Below are 16,116 nucleotides of genomic sequence, written 5' to 3'. Positions count from 1 at the left end.
ATTATTGTAATGGAAATCTTTTTTTTTTAAATGACGTAAAATATTGTTCATTACAACAATGTTAAACTAGGACTAGGCCCATAAGCGGATTCTGGTGTCATACCTGCATATATGTATACGTCGGTAGATTTGTTTGTGTGTGGGTTTTTTTTTTATTTATTTTTTTTTTCTGTTGTTTTTTGGGGGGTTTTTTGGGTTTGTTTTTTAGCTCTTTTTTTTTTTGGGGGGGGGGGGGGGGGGGGGGGGGTGTCTTGTTTTTTTTGTTTTTTTTTACTGATTAGTTTTTTTTGTCCAGTTTAAAGAAAATAGACAAGGTTGTGAGAGGTAAGACTTCATGGACACAAGAACATGTAAAAATCTTAATGAATTTTTCTATAAGTAAATGATATGCAAATTTATGTATGAACAACATGTTTGCGAATTTGCCATTTTGATCTCATGACTTTGTTTTCGTCTCCTTTAAAAAAAAACAACAAAAAAACAAAAACAAAACAAAAACAAAACAAAACATTGGAACGATATTTATTTCTTATTATTAGCAAATTTTCGTTTACCCAGGAGGATATGATAATATGGCATAAATCGACTTGCACTTATTTGCAGGTCTGATAACCCAATTCCTTATGGGCTCATTGTTGTAATGGAAATCTTTAAGAAATAATGACGTAAAATATTGTCCATGACAACAATGTTGAACTAGATAGACCTAAGTGGTGTTCGAATGGCAGACTTGCATAATATTGCTATTGTCTGTTTCACGCTACAGAAACCGGGATAAACTCCGGCTGCATGGATCTGAAGGACTACTTCTTTTTTAAATGCATCGTTCAACATCTAGATTACCCCGACATGTCGTTTTTTGTGGGGGTTTTTTTTCTTTTTTTTTCTTTTTTTTTTGGGGGGGGGGGGTTGGTCTTTATTTTTAATTTTTTTTTATTGTTTTTTTCTTTTTGTTGTAATTTGTTGGATTTTTTTGGGGTTTTTTAAAATGTTTTACTGACTTACGTTTTTCACCAGTTTAAACCCTCTCCTTACTCCCCACCACCTACATCAAAATCATCACATTTGTTACGACACAATAATATACTTTTTTTTCTTATTCCGATTTATTTTGTCCATCACAAACTTTGAAGAATCATCTTTGTTTAATTAATCAATAAGAATATAATGTTTGTTTTGTAAAGTGTCTTGTACGAGTTTTTAAAAAAAAACAATTTTTATTCCGAGAAAGCCCGCCATTTTGGGGTAATCCTGAAGAGGATCGGGAAGGAGAGAGTTAAATAGAAAAGACAAAGTTGTGATGGGTTGGATACAACAAGATATGAAGTGAGTAGAAAAGTGCCAGAAGACAATAGAGAATAAAAAAAATTTTTCGCGGCGGTGGTGGGGTTTGAACCTGCGACCTTATTGGTACGACAATCTCGCCTGGCAGGTGAGAGCGTGGCTCTACCGTGTGAGCTATCCACGAACACAAAAAATATTTCGTTTCAAACCCAAAGTCATTTCTAGATCCCTCTCTCACCCACTTCTTGAGATCGCCGATTCGTTCGCCACCATCGCGAAGTAATTTTGACCAGCAGTTAAGCTTAATAGCCAATATTCTCATCACAAACATATAACATAGAAACGATTGAGACATTGAGTATGCTCCGGTGTATGGGGTGAATTTTTAATTCAGAAAAGTGAGTGGAGCAGGCACTTATGTTGGTAACAACAAGATATGAAGTGAGTAGAAAAGTGCCAGAAGACAATAGAGAATAAAAATTTTTTTACAATGGGTTGGATAGCATTGTTGGACGTAACAACATGTACAGGTCTTAATGAAATCTTCTATAAATAAATGATATGCAAATTTATGTTAAACTAGGATACTAGGCCCATAAGCGGATTCTGATGTCACACCTGCATATATGTATACGTCGGTAGATTTTTTTGTGTGTGGGCTTTTTTTGGTTTTTTTTTTTTTTTTTTTTTTTTTTTTGTTTTCTGTTGTTTTTTTGTGGGGGTTTTTTTGTTTAAATTTTAGCTTTTTTTTTGGGGGGGGGGGGGGGGTGAGGGGGAGGGGTTTGTTTTGTTTTGTTTTATTTTACTGATTTTTTTTTTTTTTTGTTCCAGTTTAAAGAAAATAGACAAGGTTGTGAGAGGTAAGACTTCATGGACACAAGAACAACATGTAGAAATCTTAATGAAATTTTCTATAAATAAATGATATGCAAATTTATGTATGAACAACATTTTTAACGGATTTGCTATAATTTTGATCTCATGTCTTTGTTTTCGTCTTCTTTAACAAAAAAAAACAAAAAAAAAAACAACAAAAACAAAACAAAAAAGAAAAAGAAAAAAAATGAGGACAACGAGAAAACAGTGGAATGGCACTCATTTCTTATTGTTAGCCTGTTTTCGTTTGCCCAGCATTTTATAACGATTCTTTCAGCTCTTTGTATCTCTCCTTACAAAGCCATTTTTAGAATTTCCCCCGAAAATTAACACCCACCCGACACAAAAATAGACTTTTCCTAATCAAACATAAAAAAGTAACAAGTGTATTCTATACAGAATGTTGTTCAGCAAAATGATGTCTACAAAACAGTGTTTAGTATTTATAGCTGTAATCAAAGCATTTCTTTACATTTTGTGATGTACAAGAGAAATCAGAATGAGAAAATTGTCGGTTGCATCGTAACGAATGTGACGATTTTCCTATGATTGGTATGAAGAGGGTAAAACGAGTTATTTTTATCGTGCCCAATAACACAACGAGCTTGCGAGTATAGCTTTCCTCTCACGGAGTTGTCGTATCAGTAAGGTCGTAGGTTCGAGCCCCCAACCTCCGCGAAAAAAATGGTATTCTCTATTTTCTTCTGGCACTTCCTACTCATTTCATTTTCTGTATCATCTACATAAGTACCTGCTCCACTCACTTTTCTGAAGTAACAAAGGACAAAAGAGCAGAAATGCTTACTGAGGCAATATTTAAAAGACCTTATTAATAAAAGACAAACATAAATCTATTGAGATTTATTAATAGAAAAGATTGTGGCACAATGCGTAGCCATCGTTAACATATAGATAGTATGCGCTTGACTAAGAAGTTCATAACATTGCCATCCGGAAGTATAACGGAACAACACACAAAACTGTGTGTATCCATGAACGTTTATAGTCGGGTTAATACAGTTCAGTGAGCATTACTCATAAACGCGGATGGCAAAAAACAATAACAAAGACCTGAGTGACGTCATCTTCGAACTATCTATAGCCTAACACTAGAACCCTCTAAGACTTATAGTTTGACGTCATTTTCTAGGTTTTTGCACCGTCTAATGAGTTGTTATTAGAGCTTAAGGAAACAAGTGATTCCAGTGGTTGAACTATTGAATACAACTCACGATTTGTTTTCTTTTGTTGCAAAAGACTTGTCTTTAGACGTATTTTTTGGTCAGTGTCAGTCAGTTTACGATGTCCAGCACCACGTGACATAGACTTTATCGGAACTCTGTTTTGACTCTTGAGACCGTTGGTTATAGATAGTATGCAGATGACGTCACTCAGGCCTTTGTTATTGTTTTTGCCATCCGCGTTTGTGAGTTGTTCTCACTAAACTGTATTAACCAGACTATAAAAGTTCATGGTTACACAGAGTTTGTGTGTTGGTCCGTTATACTTCCGGATGGCAATGTTGTGAGCTCCTTGGCCAAGCGCATTCTATCTATAGATAGTATGCAGATGACGTCACTCAGGTCTTTGTTATTGTTTTTTGCCATCCGCGTTTGTGAGTAATGCTCACTGAACTGTATTAACCCGACTATAAACGTTCATGGATACACACAATTTTGTGTGTTTGTCCGTTATACTTCCGGATGGCAATGTTATGAGCTGCTTAGCCTAGAGCATATTATCTATATTTGTCTGCTTACAATTACATTGTTCGGGGGTATCGATAGTTCAGTTGGTAGAGCACTCGCAAAGGGCCCAAGATCGATCCCGGGTGCAGTCGAGATTTGGTAGCTGGGTTTGGGTAGATCTGGCGGACAGAACATTGTGATCGACTGACTAAAGTCCGATCCAAAAGGTAGCAAGCAATAGCTGTTATCCGTTTCACGCTATAGAAACCGGGTTACACTCCGGCTTCATGGGTCTTACGGCTGTGATGAAGGATTACTTTTTTTTTTTAATACATTTTTCAACATCTAGATAACCCCGACAGAATACCGTTTTGAGACGATAGGTTACATATGAAGAAATAGGTTGATGACCGACATTCTGGCACGGCACAAGATGAAATGAGTCCAAACAAAACTCCTACACAAAACTCCTACGGACCCAACTCAATGACAGACTAGATAGAACCGGCTGATGAGATGCCTCGGCGACGAGCCTTGATTGTCTTAATTCTCTCCTTACCAGCCATTTTCAGGATTTTCCCCAAAACGTCACTCCCAACTAACACAAAATAGATTTTTTATCACTCAAACACAATAGAAGTAAAATTCTTGCCATAAATAATTTCTTCAGGAAAACATGCTCTACAACACACTGTGTTCATTTTCTTTAAATTTCATGATGTACAAAAGAAATTTGAAAAGGAAAAATGTTGGCTGTGTCGTAACGAATGTGACGATTTTCCTGTAGTTGGTAAGGAGAGGGTTAAGGACTTCAAAAGAATCAAGCTGTTAACTTTCATACTCTAGAATTCTTTTTTTAAAAACGTATTTAAAAATTTGGCCAGAAAACTCGTCCTTCAAATATCGATCTATTTAACTGACCCTCGTCTTGGTAAAAACTGTCAAACATGGGACTTTAACGAAAACTTCCTAATGTACCAGGTTTGAGAGTTTTTCTCCAAGATGAGGGTTGTTTCGATATTTGAAGGACGAGTTTTCTGGCCAAAATTTTAAATACGTGTTTTTCCAGGGTAAGGGAGTTATCTGGTTAATGATTACGATTATGATTATTGTTGTTGTCGTCGTCGATGTCGCCTTTAGGTCCAATTCGGAAACGATGTGGGTGGGTTTGAGATGTGATGGGTGGTGGTGATGATGATGTTGATGATGATGATGATGATGATGATGATGATGATGATGATGATGATGATGATGATGATGATGATGATCTTGATGATGATGATGATGATGATGATGGTGGGGGTGGTGGTGGTGGTGGTGGTGATGGTGATGATGATGGTGGTGGTGGTGGTGGTGGTGATGGTGATGATGATGATGATGATGATGATGATGATGATGATGATGATGATGGTGGTGATGATGATGGTGGTGATGATGATGGTGATGGTGATATGATGATGGTGATGATGATGTAACGATGACGACGACGACGACGATGATGATGATGATGATTATATCAAATTTGGATAAGTATCAACTTTTAACCGACTTTATACCGTTTTTGAGACAATTTTAAGACTAGATCTATTAGAGATTAGAGAACCTACAATATTTGCAAAGAGATAAAGGCTATTAGGAAAAGACACTTATCTATTTGAATCATCATACAATTGGATTCAGTAGTCTGATGTCACGCGCCCGGCAACGGCGGCCATCTTGGTTCTAAACAAAGAAAATCTTTACTTTTTATTCTTCATGCTGGCGAGAACTTTGCATTCCCTTTTCATATGCCTTGTGATCAGAATGTGTAAAAGTCAAAACATGATCAAATTTATGTGTTTTTTCCCCTCTGAATACGCTTTTATGCTCGCCGGGGAAATATTTCATACGGCGTCCGCCATTGTTCCGATAGTTTAGAGCCAGTGTTACTAAGTTACCATGCGTCATTAGGAAGGAAGTGACGTTACGACTATTGAATCCTATTGTATTGTGGAACTTAACAAAAATTTAGACGTATCTTTTTGACCGTCAACAATCAAAAACAAAGTTTGTATGTGCGCGCAAATGAATCTGGCAACAAGGAGGCCAGATGGCGATTCCAAAAACCAAATGCGGCTATGGCACTCGCTTTTAGATCGGAACGTCCTGGGTTCGAGCCTAGCTCGGAGCATAGTTGAGTGCTTGGAAAAGGCTCTTTACTCACATTCTCTCACCGTACTCGGGTGTACCTGGCCGTTAACAGCCGTTGTCTGTCGGAAAGATGGTAATATCGCCTAACAGGCGTCATGTCTCGTTCTACCTGTTACGTGTTGCTGTTGGTCAGAGACCCTTTGTAAAGGACTTTGAGCACATTTAGTGGATATCGCGTTATATAAAAAGCTCATTTTATTTAAAAATTTGAAAGAGAAAATCAAATGAAATCGTAATACTGTACTTGAACTCCGGGTAGCCGGGAGATATCAAGGTATTCTGCTGGTCATCATGAAAAACCAAAGTTTTTATTTGTTGTTACAGTAAGACACAATTGTCCACTAATTTTGTAAAACGAACTAATGAGTTTGTTTATGTGCGGCTATGTGGTCTAGTGGTATGACCATTCGCTTTCGGATCGGAAGGTCCTGGGGTCGAGCCTCGCGCTCGGCGCATTGTTGAGTCCTTGGAAAAGGCTTTTTAGTCACATTCTCACACCGTAATCAGGTGTAAAATGAGTATCTGGTCGTTAACAGCCGTTGTCCTGTCGGAAAGATTGTATATCGCCTAACAGGTGTCATGTCCCGTCCTACATGTTAAATGTTTCTGTTGACCAGGGACCCCTTGTAAAGCGCTTTGAGCACGTTTAGTGGATATCGCGCTATATAAAAGCTCAATTTTTATTTGTTTTTTTTTTAAAGAAAAGAAATCGTAATACTATACTTGAACTCCAGGTAGCCGGGAAATATCAAGGTACGTATTCTAAAGCCCACCATGAAAAAACAAAGTTTTTATTTGTTGTTACTGTAAGGCACAATTGTCCACTAATTGTGTCAATACATGACATAATCAGTCGGAAGGTGAAAATTTTAGATTTGCATTTTATGAAAGAATATGCTCCCCATAAAGAGCATTTAATCTTTATTTGGAGTAAATCGGGTGATTTTTCATAAAGTTGTGGTCAGATATATGGGAAAGGTATCCAGCAAATTTTCTCAAATTTCATACTTTTTCAACTTGACTAGATGTAAAAATGATTTACAAGTGAAATTAAGCTTTGATATTTCCCGAAGATATTCAAAAAAAGGGTTGATTTAATCATTTATGACAAGATCTTATTTTTTGATAAAATTTGACCTTCTAACTAAACTTGGCAATCTGGGTGGGGTTCCCTACCTCCACAGTGGGCAGGGAGGTACTTACCGTGTCTTCTATCCACTTATATATGTTTTCCAACTTGCTTTCTGTCTTTGTCTTGGTGTGAGATTGCTCGGTTTTGTCCCGACCCTGGCCGGAGTCCTTGACTGGGAGGGAAACAGTCAAATGCATAGTTATTGTTTTGGGAGATGATATTTTTTTTCCTTGTAAATCATCTCTCTGTTATGTGTTATTATATTTGTTATTTTTAATGTATAATGCAAGCATTTGAGTGTATTCCTCTTTGTTGGTTTTTGTGCTTGTGTCTGGATGAGACTTATAGGTGATCTCAAACTAAGTGCATTGGTGGTATGCTCTTGGAATCTACATCTGATCCCTTTTTGTTCCCAGTTACCCTTTGTCTTACTTTTTCTTGGGTGCTTTAATTGTAATTCTAGAACTTTTTACTATCCCATTTTTTCCTTTTTACTGGCGCTGATATGACCTTAATGTGTTGCAAGCGCCGTAAAACCCTTAAAAACAAACAAACAAACAAACTTGGCAATATCTCAGTTCAAACCTTTTCCCCAACCGACTGATTACGCCATTCACTGTAACAATTTTCTAACACAAACTAATGACTTTGTTTTACCATCGACGACCAAGGTGAAGGTCGCGTCCTCATAATGACAATTTGTACCAGCTGACTCAGGCGTTTTCCCTTAATTACTCACTCTATCCAGGGTAGTTAACGAGATTGCTGGGGACAGGGAGACGCGGAGGCGTAGGATTGATGGGGAGGGGGAGGGAGGTAGGGCGAGGAAGGAAAGGGGAGGTGGGGGGGGGGGGTAAGGTCAGTTAGTTTTATAGAGTTGATGTCAATAACCATTTTATTGCCACACTCTTGAAGAAGAAAAAAAAACGCACTTAAAAGTTTGGCCATCAAAGAACTCGTACTTCAAATATCAATGCATTAATAATGACCCTCGTCTTGGCATACATTCTAAAACTTGGGATTTCGCGAGGTCTTCATGATTTAAATCCCTGGTTCGAGAGTTTTCTTTTTGTTTTTGTTTTTTTGTTTGTTTGTTTTGTTTTGTTTTTGTTTTGTTTTTTGTTTTTGTTGTTGCCAAGACGATATTTGAAGAATGAGTTAATAATAATAATAATAATAATAATAATAATAATAATAATAATAATAATAATAATAATAATAATAATAATAATGAAATCTATTTATATTGCGCCCACTCCTCTATACAATAAAGCTCAATTCGCATAACAATATCTTCAATCCATTCAAATTTCTCTCTCTCTCTCTCTCTCTCTCTCTCTATCTCTCTCACTAACTCTATCTATCTATCTCTCTCACTCCCAGTCTCTCTCGCTCTCTAACTCTCTCTCTCTGTTCTCTCTCTCTCTCTCTCTCTCTCTCTCTCTCTCTCTCTCTCTCTCTCTGGCCACAATTCTAAAATACGTGTTTTTTTATTTTTTATTTATTTATTTTTTTTCTTTGCTATGCGGCATCATCCGTAGTCTCAGGAGGTCTGGTCAGCTTGACCTTCACCTTGGTCTTTGATGGTCAGCTGACCATTATTACTTGTGATATTCCTAGAAAGCCACCATCTCATAACGTTTTAATGTCAGGGTAAACCTTATCCGCTATCGATTCGGCTTCGGTCGAAAACCTGTCTAACGGCAAAATTGCTTCATCAGTGGGGACTTTCCACCTGTCCAACATGTACCCGATGTGGGAAAGTACCCGAAACCGTAGAGCATCTAGTTGAACGGTGTGTTGTGACGAAGCTTCTGGGAGGGTTTGCGAAGGTGCACGAGTGCGGTAAAGAATTTGCAGATCAGGTTGATCGTCATGACATAATAGTGTGAGCTTTATATGAAGCTGCTGCTCTCGATTCAAATTTTGGAAAATAGATGGAGACTATTTGGACATATCTAAGGAGAGACAGAAATATTCCAGCTAATTAGGCAATGGCGTTATTCTTTACACCTAGCGGACATAACAAACACAAGGGCAGATCCATAACAAGCATATTATACACTACGATAAATAAAGACCTCAAGTGCCTAGATGACACACAAGAACTGAGAAGGGAAAAGGATTTATAACACCTGAGATCCATCGTTTCAGACCGTCATAAGTGGAAAAAACTCACTCAACAAACCAGATGAGCTGCGAGAAAGTCACGAGGCCATCAAGAAAGTTCTGGAAAGGAAATGTGGAGGCAACGACTGACAAAAAGATCAACGACTGCTAGGTACGGTAACTCCCATAGTGGGCGAGGAGGTACATACTGTGTCTTCTATCCCATTATATCTGTTTTCCAACATGCTTTCTGTCTTTGTCTTTGAATGAGATTACTTGGTTTTGTCCTGGCCCTGGCTGGATACCATGGCTCAGATGAAAATAGTGAAATGTACAGATAGGCGACTGTTCTAGTATCAGACTATAAGTTAACGATGGCTACGGTTTTAGTGTCAGACTATAAGTTAACTATGGCTACGGTTTTAGTGTCAGACTATAAGTTAACTATGGCTACGGTTTTAGTGTCAGACTATAAGTTAACTATGGCTACGGTTTTAATGTCAGACTATAAGTTAACTATGGCTACGGTTTTAGTGTCAGACTATAAGTTAACGATGGCTACGGTTCTAGTATCAGACTATAAGTTAACTATGGCTACGGTTTTAGTGTCAGGCTATAAGTTAACTATGGCTACGGTTTTAGTGTCAGGCTATAAGTTAACGATGGCTACGGTTTTAGTGTCAGACTATAAGTTAACTATGGCTACGGTTTTAGTGTCAGACTATAAGTTAACGATGGCTACGGTTTTAGTGTCAGGCTATAAGTTAACTATGGCTACGGTTTTAGTGTCAGACTATAAGTTAACTATGGCTACGGTTTTAGTGTCAGACTATAAGTTAACGATGGCTACGGTTCTAGTATCAGACTATAAGTTAACTATGGCTACGGTTCTAGTATCAGACTATAAGTTAACTATGGCTACGGTTTTAGTGTCAGACTATAAGTTAACTATGGCTACGGTTCTAGTATCAGACTATAAGTTAACTATGGCTACGGTTTTAGTGTCAGACTATAAGTTAACTATGGCTACGGTTCTAGTATCAGACTATAAGTTAACTATGGCTACGGTTCTAGTATCAGACTATAAGTTAACTATAGCAACGGTTTTAGTGTCAGACTATAAGTTAACTATGGCTACGGTTTTAGTGTCAGACTATAAGTTAACTATGGCTACGGTTTTAGTGTCAGACTATAAGTTAACTATGGCTACGGTTCCAGTGTCAGGCTAGAAGTTAACTATGGCTACGGTTCTAGTGTCAGGCTATAAGTTAACGATGGCCACGGTTTTAGTGTCAAACTATAAGTTAACTATTGCTACGGTTCTAGTGTCAGGCTATAAATTAACGATGGCTACGGTTCTAGTGTCAGACTATAAGTTAACGAGGGCGACGGTTCTAGTGTCAGGCTATAAGTTAACGATGGCGACTGTTCTAGTATCAGGCTATAAGTTAACTATGGCTACGGTTTTAGTATCAGACTATAAGTTAACTATGGCTACGGTTTTGGTATCAGACTATAAGTTAACTATGGCTACGGTTTTAGTGTCAGACTATCAGTTAACTATGGCTACGGTTCTAGTGTCAGACTATAAGTTAACTATGGCTACGGTTTTAGTGTCAGACTATAAGTTAACTATTGCTACGGTTTTAGTGTCAGACTATAAGTTAACGATGGTTACGGTTTTAGTGTCAGACTATAAGTTAACTATGGCTACGCTTCTAGTGTCAGGCTATAAGTTAACGATGGCTACTGTTTTAGTGTCAGACTATAAGTTAACTATGGCTACGGTTTTAGTGTCAGACTATAAGTTAACTATGGCTACGGTTTTAGTGTCAGACTATAAGTTAACGATGGCTACGGTTCTAGTATCAGACTATAAGTTAACGATGGCTACGGTTCTAGTGTCAGACTATAAGTTAACGATGGCTACGGTTCTAGTGTCAGACTATAAGTTAACGATGGCTACGGTTTTAGTGTCAGACTATAAGTTATCGATGGCTACGGTTTTAGTGTCAGGCTATAAGTTAACGATGGCGACGGTTTTAGTGTCAGGCTATAAGTTAACGATGGCGACGGTTCTAGTGTCAGGCTATAAGTTAACGATGGCGACGGTTCTAGTGTCAGGCTATAAGTTAACGAGGGCGACGGTTCTAGTGTCAGGCTATTAAGTGAATGATAGCGACGGTTCTAGTGTCAGGCTATAAGTGAATGATAGCGACGGTTCTAGTGTCAGGCTATAAGCTAACGAGGGCGACGGTTCTAGTGTCAGGCTATAAGTTAACGAGGGCGACGGTTCTAGTGTCAAGCTATAAGTTAACGAGGGCGACGGTTCTAGTGTCAGGCTATTAAGTGAATGATAGCGACGGTTCTAGTGTCAGGCTATAAGTGAATGATAGCGACGGTTCTAGTGTCAGGCTATAAGTGAATGATAGCGACGGTTCTAGTGTCAGGCTATAAGTGAACGATAGCGACCGTTCTAGTGTCAGGCTATAAGTGAATGATAGCGACGGTTCTAGTGTCAGGCTATAAGTGAATGATAACGACGGTTCTAGTGTCGGGCTATAAGTGAATGATAGCGACGGTTCTAGTGTCAGGCTATAAGTGAATAATAGCGACGGTTCTAGTGTCAGGCTATAAGTGAATGATAGCGACGGTTCTAGTGTCAGGCTATAAGTGAATGATAGCGACGGTTCTAGTGTCAGGCTATAAGTGAATGATAGCGACGGTTCTAGTGTCAGGCTATAAGTGAATGATAGCGACGGTTCTAGTGTCAGGCTATAAGTGAATGATAGCGACGGTTCTAGTGTCAGGCTATAAGTGAATGATAGCGACGGTTCTAGTGTCAGGCTATAAGTTAACGAGGGCGACGGTTCTAGTGTCAGGCTATAAGTTAACGAGGGCGACGGTTCTAGTGTCTGTCTATAAGTTAACGAGGGCGATGGTTCTAGTGTCAGGCTATAAGTTAACGAGGGCGACGGTTCTAGTGTCTGGCTATAAGTTAACGAGGGCGACGGTTCTAGTGTCAGGCTATAAGTTAACGAGGGCGACGGTTCTAGTGTCAGGCTATAAGTTAACGAGGGCGACGGTTCTAGTGTCAGGCTATAAGTTAACGAGGGCGACGGTTCTAGTGTCAGGCTATAAGTTAACGAGGGCGACGGTTCTAGTGTCAGGCTATAAGTTAACGAGGGCGACGGTTCTAGTGTCAGGCTATAAGTTAACGAGGGCGACGGTTCTAGTGTCAGGCTATAAGTTAACGAGGGCGACGGTTCTAGTGTCTGGCTATAAGTTAACGAGGGCGACGGTTCTAGTGTCAGGCTATAAGTTAACGAGGGCGACGGTTCTAGTGTCTGGCTATAAGTTAACGAGGGCGACGGTTCTAGTGTCAGGCTATAAGTTAACGAGGGCGACGGTTCTAGTGTCAGGCTATAAGTTAACGAGGGCGACGGTTCTAGTGTCAGGCTATAAGTTAACGAGGGCGACGGTTCTAGTGTCCGGCTATAAGTTAACGAGGGCGACGGTTCTAGTGTCAGGCTATAAGTTAACGAGGGCGACGGTTCTAGTGTCAGGCTATAAGTTAACGAGGGCGACGGTTCTAGTGTCAGGCTATAAGTGAATGATAGCGACGGTTCTAGTGTCAGGCTATAAGTGAATGATAGTGACGTTCAAACCACACATTTTAAAGGTGACGTGTTAATGGAACTGCTTATTTCTTTCTCTTCCGTCTATTTGGGGTTTAAAGTAATATATTTATGTTTTTATTGGGTTTTTTTTTTGTTGCAGGCTGAAGAAGGGTTTTGAGCCCGAAACATTCTGTGCTTGGTATTTTGTTATATTTTGAAGCTTTTATTCATTTTTGTTTTGTTTATTTTTTATACAATTGAAGATAGTTACTGATGCGTTATTTAATTTTTTTTTAAATCTTAAAATTTTTCATAAATGTCCGATAATTTTGGCTGTATAGATAGAACGAAGTTGACGTCACTCAGGTCTTTGTTATTGTTTTTTTGCCATCCATGTTTATGAGTAACTCTCAATAAACTGTATAAACCAAATAATAAAAGTTCTTGGTTACACATAGTTTTGTATGGTGGTCTCCTGTACTTCTGGATGATAATTCGTTGGCAACGTTCAAATCTCGCTTAAAGTTTTATCTTTTTACGTCATAATGTTGCAATATTATTTTCATATTTTGTTGTTGTTAAATTGAATTCGTATCACGTTTCCTTCACACTTGTCTCACTGTAATATGTTTTGTTTTATATCACTGTAAAGCGCTTAGAGCCTGTGACAACGGGTAAAGCGCTATATAAATGCCATTTATTATTATTATTATTATTATGTTGTGGGTTTCTTAGCCAAAATCATACAATCTACAGTTGGTTTTTCTTCATCCTGTCATTCCAGACGTATTGTCGCATGCAGATCTATGGGAACTGACTCGCCAAGAAGAAATAGAAGTTGAAATAGGCTTCAACAGTCGTGACGTCACTTCCCTCGTTATGACGTGTCGTAACTTAGTAACTGGTTCTAAACTATCGGAACAATGGCGGACGCCCTTACGAGCATAAAAGTGTATCCAGAGGAGAAAAACATTATAAATCTGAGCATGTTTTGACTTTTATACATTCTAATCACATGACATGGGAAAAGTTTTTAGCCAGCATGAAGAATAAAAAGTACCTATTTTCTTTGTTTGGAACCAAGCTGCTCGTTGCTAGGCGGAAGTGACATCGGACTATTGAAGCCTATTAAGAGGAGGAGATGGAAATGGCTTGGCCATACGCTGAGAAGGCCTGGAACAAACATTACCAGGAAGGCTCTTACATGAAACCCGCAGGGAACGAAGAAGAGAGAGGGAGGCACAGAAATAGCTGGAGAAGGGCATTGATGGAGCACCCAAAAACTGAAGGGTTAATACGGAGAGAATCTGAGAAGATGGCACAAAGCGCAGCTATCGTTTACTTATAGCTTGACACAAGAACCCACTAGGACTGATAGTTTGAAGTCATTTTCTAGGTTTTTGCACTGCCTAGTGAGTTGTCGTTAGTAGAGCTCAAGGAAACAAGTGATTCCATTGGTGGAACTATTGAATACAACTCACGATTTGTTTTCTTTTGTGGCAAAAGTCTTGTCTTCTGGCGTCATTTTTTGGTCAGTGTCAGGATATATAAGTTTACGATGGCTACACACAAAGGTGGACACGGTCGGGGGGGGGGGGGAATTCATCGATGACCAATGATGCTCCAGTCGGGGTGAAGGGCCTGAGTAAGTCATACAAGCTTAGAGTCGTCTGTAATGTAAATATGGAGAGAAGCTGAGAAGATGGCACAACGCCGGACAAGGTGGAGGGGATTCGTTGATGACCAATGATGCTCCAGTCGGGGTGAAGGGCCTGAGTAAGTCATACAAGCTTAGAGTCGTCTGTAATGTAAATATGGAGAGAAGCTGAGAAGATGGCACAACGCCGGACAAGGTGGAGGGTATTCGTCGATGACCAATGATGCTCCAGTCGGTGTGAAGGGCCTGAGTAAGTCATTGCCTGATTGAGACCGAGGCTCGTGTTGCATCAAACGAATGTATGTGACGTCACTCGGCTGATAGATTTTAGTAGACCACCAGTAGAGTGATTATTTATCCATAAAATATATCAATTAACGTTAACGGTCACTCGTAATCTATAGTATTGTTCCGGTTCATCTGAGAGTCGGTTGTTGTGAGTATTTTATGTAAGCATATAGCATCCATTCTACTTTATTTTCTATCGTATCTGCCATTGGTCTTGTGGATAACGAGTCTATTGTGCGTTTGTTTCCATGACCTTATTGCACTGAGACTGAGACCAACATCGATCTCAGAGAAAGTGAAAGGCGTTGAAGAGGAATTTTGCGACACTCCGAGGTCACAACAATCAAGCATTTCATTCATTGTTATTATGGATAGTTCATTAGGGACGCGTCACAGCTAAAGACTGTGGTGGTGATCTGACGTATTTTGTCTGATTAAAAAATAAATGAGCTTTTATATAGCTCAATATCCACTAAACGTGCTCAAAGCGCTTTACAAAGGGTCCCTGGCCAACAGCAACATGACGCCTGTGAGGCGGTATTGCAATTTTTTTTTCCGCACAAAGACAATGCTGTTAACGACGAGAGAATGTGAGTAAAGGGCCTTTTCCAAGGACTCAACTATGCGCCGAGCGAGCGAGGCTCGAACCCAGGACTTTCCGATCCGAAAGCGAGTGTCATAATACAAGACCACATAGCCGCACCAGTTAATTAACGAGTTAACTATCGTACTTCAGAAAGACGCGTTTTTTGTTGGATTTTTTTTTTTTTTTTAATTTGGCCAGAAAACTGGTCCTTCAAATATCGATCGATTTGAATGAGCCTAATAATAATAATGCTGAAAACTTATATAGCGCTATAACTCCGAGACACCAGACTCAAAGCGCTTGGCAATTTTGGCAATGACTCTCAAACCTGGGACTTCAAGAACGGATTCACAAGACCTCAGAGTTTTTGCCAAATGTGGGTCATTTAAATCGATCGATACTTGAAGGACGAGTTTTCTGGCCAAATATTTTTTGAATGCTTTACATACACGCGTCTTTCTGGAGTACGGCAATAGCAGCTTCTAACAGTGCTCACACTATTATGTTATGACGATCGACCCAATCAGCAAAGGGCTTACCGCACTCGTGCACCGTCGGCAGACAACTGGTTAAAGCCAGGAGTCACAGGTGTAGCGTGGCTCAGTGGTACGGTCTCTGCTTCGTACCCGAAAGGTACCGAGTTCGATCACCTGCCTCTAACAAGTCACCGCGCCCTAGGTCAATTT

The sequence above is a fragment of the Berghia stephanieae genome, chromosome 8, assembly GCF_034508935.2.
Source record: "Berghia stephanieae isolate SIO BIC M18660-M18661 chromosome 8, UCSD_Bste_1.3, whole genome shotgun sequence".
Taxonomy (NCBI): Eukaryota; Metazoa; Mollusca; class Gastropoda; order Nudibranchia; family Aeolidiidae; genus Berghia; species Berghia stephanieae.
Note: the sequence above shows the minus strand (reverse complement) of the source record.